Here is a 9,737-nt window from a genome sequence, read left to right as displayed (position 1 = left end):
TACCGTCTGTCTCAAAGCCCTCTTTGCCATGTCCTGGAGGCAAACGCCTCTTTCAGATGAAAATGTTATACGTGGGCATTCACGACCAATTTTATAATTCCATAATTGGTTTGTTCTGGGTTAAATTGTGTGGGTTGTCTGGAATAAATGTTTTAACGATAACCCTCAACCACCCAACAGAGCCAATAAATCAAGTTGTCACGTGGGAAAATGCATCAATTGATTTGGATCATCAGCAAAACTGGAATATTGAAAAGCAACATTTTGCTTATTTTATATAAATTATCTTTTTTACCGAAAAGAAACTACAATACTTGAACTATAAACTAAAACTCTTTTATTTTACCAGGTAAGACCTACATATCTCTTTTTTAGAAGCGACCTGGCCACAAATGATAGCTCAACAACGTGGCTTATCATGTGGAAGTATATAGCAGCCAACGACTCTAAACACGTGATGTTGATTCTAAATGTGGAGGGGAAAACAAGAAGACCTGGAGACAAATCCACGCCACCAAATATACAGCAGGCATCAGGTTCGGGATCGAACCCACGACCTCCGGTATACCAGGCGAGGTAGTTAACATCTCACCACCGTGGTGCCCCATGACTCATCTCCAGATTTTGTATTATTTAAAAGACTCGAGTTGGCATGATTAATATGTGAAGCCAATTCATCAACGAACCATTGTCATCTACGACTTTGTAGCCGATTACCCGCCCCCAATTTATAAAAAGCGCCTCCCCCCACCCGCCGTCCCGCCTCCCGAAGGCAGGAAACCCCTTGCAAGCCACTCCCACCGCCACACGGCTGATTATCATGCGTAGACCAATACCACGCTCCGTCCATCACCTTCCGTCCAGCGGCACACGTGGGAACATACAGTTTTTTCCCCCAACTTTCTTCGTGGTATCCGATTAGTCGAGTCATCCTACCCATAATCGATAGGGGAAAAACAATCGGATCGCCCAGTTCAAAAAGACCCTTAGCTTCTCGAAACATGTCTATTGTCCACGAGGGGACCATAATAGTCGGTTACAAATTTTTATGTAAAACCAGTGTTACATGAGACGAGCTATGTCACTCATGGAGTGTTATGCAACTGGCTACTGGCATTCAGGTCGCCCTGTCCGATGGGTGCAGTTTGCAAATACGTGGTCAGCAATCTTCTAAACGGCCACAGGGGCAAACGCGGGAGGGAGTCTCTGCCATCAAGATGTTTGTGGATGAGTTCAACAACATCAGCCGAATCATCAAGAGCAGGTCGCGTGCTCCAGGTAGACTCGTCTCACGAGTTGCGCTTGTTATTCAGCAGAACTCATCTTGTCCGCGGTGACATTGACGGACCAATAGCTCGGATCCGATTGTGAGCAGGGTTATCTGAGATTTTGCAGTTCATGGGATGGATTTGCCGCACGACTCCTGTTATCCGCGAGGAAAAATAATCGCGGCTGTTGGGAAGCCGCTTTGCTATGCGTTGTGGGTAAAATCCGCGGATAATAGGAATAGTTTTTGCGGACACTACAGCTGCCACACATAATAGGAGTCACAGGTTATGAGTTATGTAATATAATCGTATTCTCAGATGCATCCCCCCCCCTATATTTTTCATTAAAAGTTGGCGGTGCGTCTTATAATCCGGTACATACGTGTGACCAGATTTGCATACCTTTATTTGCACCGGACACAAGTTTGGGTGCGTTTGATGTTCAGGCGTGTCTTATAATCCGCAGAATATGGTGCTGGCAGCGACAAGTGTCAGATCCTGCAGCCAGCCAGTCACCTTGCGAGAGGAGAGGGGGGGAGGGGCAAGGTTACAAAGCAGTGAAATCATTCAACTCGGGAGCCGAGCAGTGCGTGCGAGCGACCAGCGGAGGGCGTGGGAGTCCAATAATGGAGAGACGTCAGGCGTGGATTGGAGTCGCCCGAAATCCTGCAACGTCGACTCATCATCTTGCGCGCCGAACCGCGGTGTCGACTGCTCAGCATTTGGCCCTGGAGCAAGGCACGCGATGGGTCCCACTGTCCAATTACCCCACCTGCCACCAAACGTCGCCCCCAACCCTGAGCCTCACAGGGCCCATGAGTCCAGGCGCAGTTGCACCGCCTGCACGCTCGCTACGTGGAAACGCCACTGACCCAGTAAGGCATGCAATGTTTTGTGCTAACGTTGGTACGTGGGTGGAGCCCGTTGGAAGCAACATTGGGCCCGACGTTGGTCAAAACATTCCATGTTTTCCCGGCGAAGCCGACTCAAAATAGGCAGATGCAGGCACGTGGACAATCGGCGCAGTCCTTGCGGTGAGCCCACATGGATCTCGAGCCCCACTGTTGCAGCCTTCTCTGTGGCAGGCAAAGAAGAGGGCACACCTGAGAGGTCGGCCTCCCGCAGAGGATTGCAGTCAACCAAGTCACTCGCGTGCCGGAGCCCGATGGATCGTCGCATCACGAGACTGTGAGATATGGCAATGGATTCAGGAGGCCTTCAGCCAGAGGATCATGGCTGCTGCTGCTGGTCATGCAATGTGGCATGTCATTTTCCCTTTATTTTAAAATATATTTATGATCGTGGGGGGTTTTGTGTGTTCAATGTTGGTAAATTGTACTTCGCCAGTCTCGGCTTAGATGTTTCCAGGGAACCCACCCCACTGGGGTCGTGACTTGGTTGATTCTCTGAGAGCTGCAGGCAGGAAGTAACCCAGGCAATGCAATATCTAATTTTCGGACCCCAACTAATGGCATCTCCCAGGTTCCTTGCCCAGGCAATTCTCAAATTCCTTAACTCCACATCAACGTCTCATTTTGAACGCACAAGTTTACAATCGCAACAACATCACGATGTATTACGATTCGTCCCATACAAATTCCATCCGCTTATTTTACACGTACAGCCGTTTGTTGGCAATCCGTTGCTTTCCCACACTCAACTGAATTGCGTGGCAAAATGTGGTGGCTCGGTGCCTGGGTTGTTTCCACTTTGCGTCGCTTTCCACAGCTGTATGTTGTCGTCTACCTCTTCGGTTTCATCTTCCAAAACATGGACTTGTTTTCTGGAAACGTTCGGCACATGGGCGGAAGTGCGTGCCTCGCACGTGTGATGGGCGTGAGCCAGCATCCCATTACATCTTCAGCTGCGGCTTGTTAGCGCAACGCACTCATTAACTCGGCGGCTCACACGGTGATGAGAAAGCCGAGGCGAGGGCTGCCCCATGTGAAAAAAGTTCTCAATGCAGGAGAAATACACAAACAGCCCTTTGTGTCCCATATGACAAACCTTTTTCTTTCACATCCCCCTGTCCACGTTTCTCTCCCTGCATAGAACATGCATCCGCCTTCCTCTACCCCCCCCATGCCATCCGTCTTTTCAATCGTCTCCAGTTCCATGGTAATTTGAAATATATATGCTGGGCTTAACGTGAAATCTAACACTTTTCAGTTTTAATTTAGCAACATTGATGGATTTGCGTCAGCTGTGTTTAAAGCGGCTTGCTTGTTGTTGAAACATCGTTTACGTTTCCATAAATCATAAACTTAAGACTTAATCAATTAGAAAGTAATGTACATATACCATTATGTACAGATACGGTCTCGGAAGTCAAAGTCCACTCCTGCTAAATGTTAGGAAATGTTTACTTCCATCTTACAATTTCAACACAAATTTAGATTTGCAAATGGTATTTTTCTTATTTAAAAGTTCACAATTACTCAAAGTGTTTACATATCATTTTTTTTTATTTTTCACTGCAGAGCTTGCATTGAACACGGTGTGGAATTCTTGCAGTGTAATTGGTCCTGGCAGATGGAAAGCCCTCTGGGTCAATGCACTTGCATGGGTTCAAAGGTTTGAATTTCCTGCGCAGGATATTATCAGAGCACGCCCGCAGAGCTGCCTGCCAGCAAGTTGAAGAGAAAAGTTACACGATGCCCAGGAGTAGTCCCATGTGTGTCCCTCATTCTGATTCCTAAAAAACCTGCTCCCAAAAAAAAGGAAAGGTGCAGCCGGGCAATGACTTGCTCTCGAGAGATATTTGGAATACTCTTCCACGCTCTCGTCAAACATTTTGGAAGAGGTAGGAGCACCCACACTTTGCCCTACCACATGCAACCTCACCATGGATTGTGATACACAAATTATTCTCCAATGCTCCCAAATAATCCGCAAAAAATATTGTCAATGGATTATTTCATTTCAGGCCTTACGATCATTGTTATAGGAGACATATCGCACCCAGCTGCATCTCTGGTGCATTAAAGGCATTTGTTGAAATTCATGTATAAGCATCCATTTCCGTTAGGATGGCAAAAATGGAAAAGTGCGCAAGTCAAAGGCTGTGTCGAAATCCCACAGGTCATTAGCCCAACAGCGTTGATTAAATGAGAAGCACAGTGTGGTAAGTGTACAATGATTGTCCTGAGGAAGTCTGGTATTTGCCATAGGAAAGTGGAATTTTGGCCATTGGCTCAGGACCGCCCACAGAGAAACGCTTGTTTGAGTATGGAGGGGACATGTTGACTCCCGACTTATCAACGAATGAACTAATGTAATTACGACCTTGTTGAAAATTTCCGAAATTAACTACGGTATTCGCTCCTTTAGAATAATTATCTAATTCCTGCGAATTTGCACATGCTCGTGACAAGGTGACATTTACGGCTAAATAATAGCTCTCTCCACATTACAAAGTACATGTATTGGACTTTCACAAAAATGAGACAGTTTTTAATGATACATTGTGAGAGTGTTCTGCAATATACTTTACAAATGTTGTGGGCAGCAGTGAAGATGCCCCCCCCCCCAACTATCAGGATCATGCTCCTCCCCCACTTTCACCAGCCCACATTGACCGGTGTGGTGAAGTATTGTCGAGGCCCTCATCCAGCAGTGGACTGTCAAAGGGGCTGTACATAGACTTTGCAAAACACCCACACACAACAGCTGTCGCCTTGCAATGCGGTGAAATTCCAGTGGCTTCCAGCACCTGCTGTGACTTGGGAATTATTCATGCTCGCTGTAAAATATAAAATAAAACCCTAAAACTCTGAGGCCAAGGCCTGTTGTATGGCTTCAATATCCAGATCAAGCAAGGTACACCAAACACAAGATTTCACTATAAAAGTTTAATAGCATATATACCGTCACACATGCAATGTGTTCCGTATTTAGGTTGTTTAGAACTATATGTGTAATGTTTATATGCACAGAAATTATATACGTTTATACAATGTGGTTCACAAAAATGCGTTAATTGTTTCATATAAACATTAACAAGCTGCAGCGTGTACACCATTCTTTGGCACGTGCCTTGATGGGTACTACAAGATCCGACCACGTTCCTCCAGTGCTCGCTAAGCTGCATTGGGAAAGTGCTTGCGACAAATGAACCACAGTTAACTTGCTGATCTCGTCAAGGAGCATAGACCATCACGTGAACTCCAGTCATCTCTCGCAGCGGCTGTTGGCTGCGAGCCATCAGACAATAACGGTCCCAGCATCGCACACTTTCAGATGCGCTTCTGTAGCCGTCTGGAACGCTCTTCCGATATCAGGAAGCCACTGGAACTCTGCACTTTAAAATCTCGATTGAAAACTCATTTCTCTAGAACTGCTTTTTGTGTTTAGTTTGTTGTCCTTCCCCTGGACCTCTGATTAGCACAGTTGGCTACGTACGGTGCGAAAGAAGTTCAATATACATATACATCGAAGCACTTACCCCTCTACTCTCCCACTGGTAGATATCCAATTACCAAAATGCGTTGGGGAATTTAATATAGCAACTGTTCTTTCGAGTTCAGGCACTTGTGGTTTAATGGAGTTTTAACAATAACATGAAATTAGTCAAACATTTTTGGATATAATATACATTCTGCCAGCATAGCCATAATATCCGTTTCTGTTATGTACTACACATATAACAATCTACAAAAGGTTGAGAGAGCTTTACAATTAAAGTAGGAAACAAAAATGCCCAAATTAAGAGTACACACTTTTCATTACAGTCACCGAGAGTTTTTATCTGGGTGGTTTATAAAGCTATGGCTTTTTAGTTACGCCTAGTAATAATAATAGGTCAGCTCAGCATTTTATGGACGCTGCCATGTTGTGTAAGCGTCAACACACTGGACGTGAAATCCCCCCCTTTGCCTTTTTGCATTGTGTTCTCAATGAAATTACAGGTCAGCAAAATACTTTTGATATCGCACGACGTAGCTTCTCTCAAGCTCAACATCACGCCCATGTTGAAGACCCAACTTGACGTGAAGTCAATCGTTTTGCAGGTCCGCTGTTAAGAGGGATGCTGAGGTTGGCCCTGCAACTATCAAATGTTCCCGTTAGCACCTCCCCCCCCCCTCTCCAAGTTCACCCTTCGTGGCTGTTTATCACAATACGAGAGGAGCTGCAAGCAAGGCCTCGAGTATTCCCACAGCATTTCTTGAGCACTGCACTCTGTACTCCATCGGTGGTCCCGAATCCCACTCGAGGTATTGTGAAATCAACAAAAAAGGTGGGAGCAATTTTCTCCAACAGCCAGCGCGGAGGGAAAGCGCTGTTGACTTTCGGCGAAACGGCGGTGATTTTACTGACGGCAGAATGACGGGAGCAAGTGGATCACCTCGGCGTGTTACGAGTGCGACTCATTCCCGTTTGCAGGCCGGTGCTGCATACACCTTGTACCGCGTACACCTTGTACCGCGTACACCTTGTACCGCGTACACGGCGACGGCTGCCACTTGGGAGTCTCCTTAGCTCGACTGCAGCAGGGCATTCAAATGGTTGGCGTGAGATGTGATGTGAGCAGCTTTGAGTTTGAGGTATTTAAGCGCCGTATTAAAAATGCAAATCCATAATGGGCAACCCCTTGCCACGTGTAAGATAAGAGGGTAATGAGAACGATGTTGATGATATGGGTGACAATATTGAACTATAACGGACTGCAGTACATATTGGTTATTTTAACATTGCTCTCTCAAAGTTGTTGTATTAGTCTGGTATACACTCCCACGCACAAACATTATTTCACAAAAGTAGTAGCTAGAATATAATAATCATATGTAATCATCGTCGATGCAATGAGAACGAGACCCTAATGTGGAAGCACTGGTAAGGCCAGACAGCACTGTACACAAACGCAGAAATCACAGGTCACCCGTATTGGATTGCCACAGAAGTAATTTGCATGTTTGTGTGAAATTCTGTGATGCGCACTGAAGTGGCCGGTTTTCGGAGCGTGTCATCTCGGGAATACAACCCTTGCGAGCCGCGCCAATGAGCACAGAGAGCATGCAGAGCATCTGAGCGCACAGCAGCTCGATGCCACTTGTTTTTCTTCACCACAGAGTGTGGACATCACCCAGTTTTAGCTGGAGCTTTGTTGCTGTGCAAGAGGGCTGCTCCTTCTCTACATCGCGGGCCGGGTTCAAAACAGAAGGAGCAGGCATGGTCCTCAAGCTATCAAATAACCAACTCCCAGCCAATGAGAATTAGACCATCAGCTGTAAAGAGCAGGGAAAGTCAGAACAGAAATGTTCACACGGGACATAGAAAACACTGGGCGCACTGACACGCACACACGCACGCGCGCACACACGCACCCGGCGGGGAACGTGGCTTGTGATGGAGGCCTGCACGCTTCACGAGGGGGCCCCCTGCGGCTGGGAGCTCCTGCAGCTGCGGGATTCTGTAACGAGCGACGTGGCCTCAAACGACAAAATGTTTCAACATGTGGGGAATGCGCTCCCATCACGCGGGGTGTGTGTACCTGCACACAGGTGAAACTATAAACTAAATATATAGGGCCCACTGAGATATACGGCTTTTTTTTCCAGAAGCGACCTGACCACAGATGATAGCTCAACAAAGTGTCTTATCACGTGGACATTTAGAGCAGCCAAATACGCTAAACGGATGATGATTCTAAATGTGTTGGGGAAAACCGGAGGACCCGGAGAAAAATGCACGTGACCATGGGGAGAGAGCCATGCAAACTCCAAATATACAGCAGGCATCAGGGTTGTGATCGAACCCACGACCTCATGCATACCATGGCACCGTGGCACCCCAAACACTCGCTGAAGAGAGATTGCTTTGGGCGAGTGGTGTTTGTTTCAGTTTGGTTGAATTTTGTTGTCGATCTGGCATGTCTCATCAAAAGGTGTCGTGCGTTATTTGTGTATTTTCTGCAGCGGCATTTAGCATATAGTCAAACATGTCCAAGATAAAATGGTTTCTTGCTCAAGGTATAACAATTCATCTGTTCTTACAGCCCTGAGCCAGTGTTTGGGCATTCCACATGCATCTGTCTGATGGAGTCTATCGACAAGATGAATGTTGTCTTCCCTCACTGTGGTACTCATGTATCCAAGTTCTGCAGTGTAATCTTCCATGAAGGGCTGGGTCAACCCTATAGAAGATTCAAGCTCACAACAGACCAATTAAAAGCCACATCCTCCAGCTATTGTGGCTATCATACCGATATTACAGTAAGCAGCTCATTGATTTCATGCATGAATGCAGCACATGTTAATCAGCAGTGTGATTTTTGTATGCAGCTGTGAGGAGCTTTAAAAGGGAATTTAATCCACTGGCGAGTAAGGTTGGCCCAATAACGATACGTCGCATTCGATGAAGTTGATCTTGTTATGGTGCTTGATGGGATTAGAAATGGGTGGGGTTGGTTGGTGTTTTAAAAAAAAATGGAAAAACAGCTGATGTGGTACTTAAATGTCACTCTTTCACAAAATAATGCAACTGGTTGTATTTCCATTAAGTGGATAACAGCTAACATCTGTTTAGCACTTTTGTACAAAGGAAGAAAGAGAGAGTGGGGGGGGTGTTCATTTTGGGAGGGGGTGCATACGTGGGAGAAACGTGAAGCCTGATAAACATTGTAATTTGTGGAGGTTCAACTGCCCATTGGGTGGGAAAATCACAGTTTTTTTTCTGGCCCTCACACTCACTATGAATGTCATTCTCATCGATAATTGGTAAAAAAAAAAATGTTTACAGAATTATAAAAGTAAAAATCTGCATTCTCTGTGCACGATGTTGATTGCTTCCATAGCCACGGTGGCCATGTGGCAGAGGGCAGGAGGGACGTATTTAAATGAATTTCAAATCAATTATATCCAAATCAAATGTAAATTAGCCATTTTCATTTCAATAAAATACACTACAATAATAATTTTAAGTTTTTAAAATTTCAAAGTCAGTATAATGTTCAAATTGAAGCGAATTTTGGATGGGGCACTGCCCCAAGTTATTCCGTGAACTTTTCGTAATTGTTTTGTTTTTTGCAAAACATTGTCATGCCAAAATCGTAGCTTTAGTCATAATGCGCGGCTCACACTCTGTAGGCTGTGAGCACAATTCCACGCACATCTCCATGAGACAGATCAGAACCTTATTGGTCATCTCTGGTCTTGGCCCATGACATCATGAGATTATATCATGGTGTCATTATGCTGTGGCAGAATCCGCTCACCGTCCCGTAATTTTTGATTGGTTACTGTTTGTGGAGTCAATCTGTGCTCCATCCAAGTCCATGGGCCCCAAGACAGCAACACTCCGGCGGAGAGTTTTCCACAACAAGTGTGACCTTCTGCCATGGTTAAATACACCCCCAGCATCAAAAGTCTGAGATCAGGTGTCATCTTCTGGTGCCATTCCCTGGCATGATGCGGTGTTCTACAGAGTCCCAGAAAGATGAGTCTTAAACTCATGTCGTGGTGGCAGATTGGA

This window comes from Lampetra fluviatilis, chromosome 7 (genome assembly GCF_964198595.1).
Source record: "Lampetra fluviatilis chromosome 7, kcLamFluv1.1, whole genome shotgun sequence".
Classification (NCBI taxonomy): Eukaryota; Metazoa; Chordata; class Hyperoartia; order Petromyzontiformes; family Petromyzontidae; genus Lampetra; species Lampetra fluviatilis.
This window is presented reverse-complemented; position numbering follows the sequence as displayed.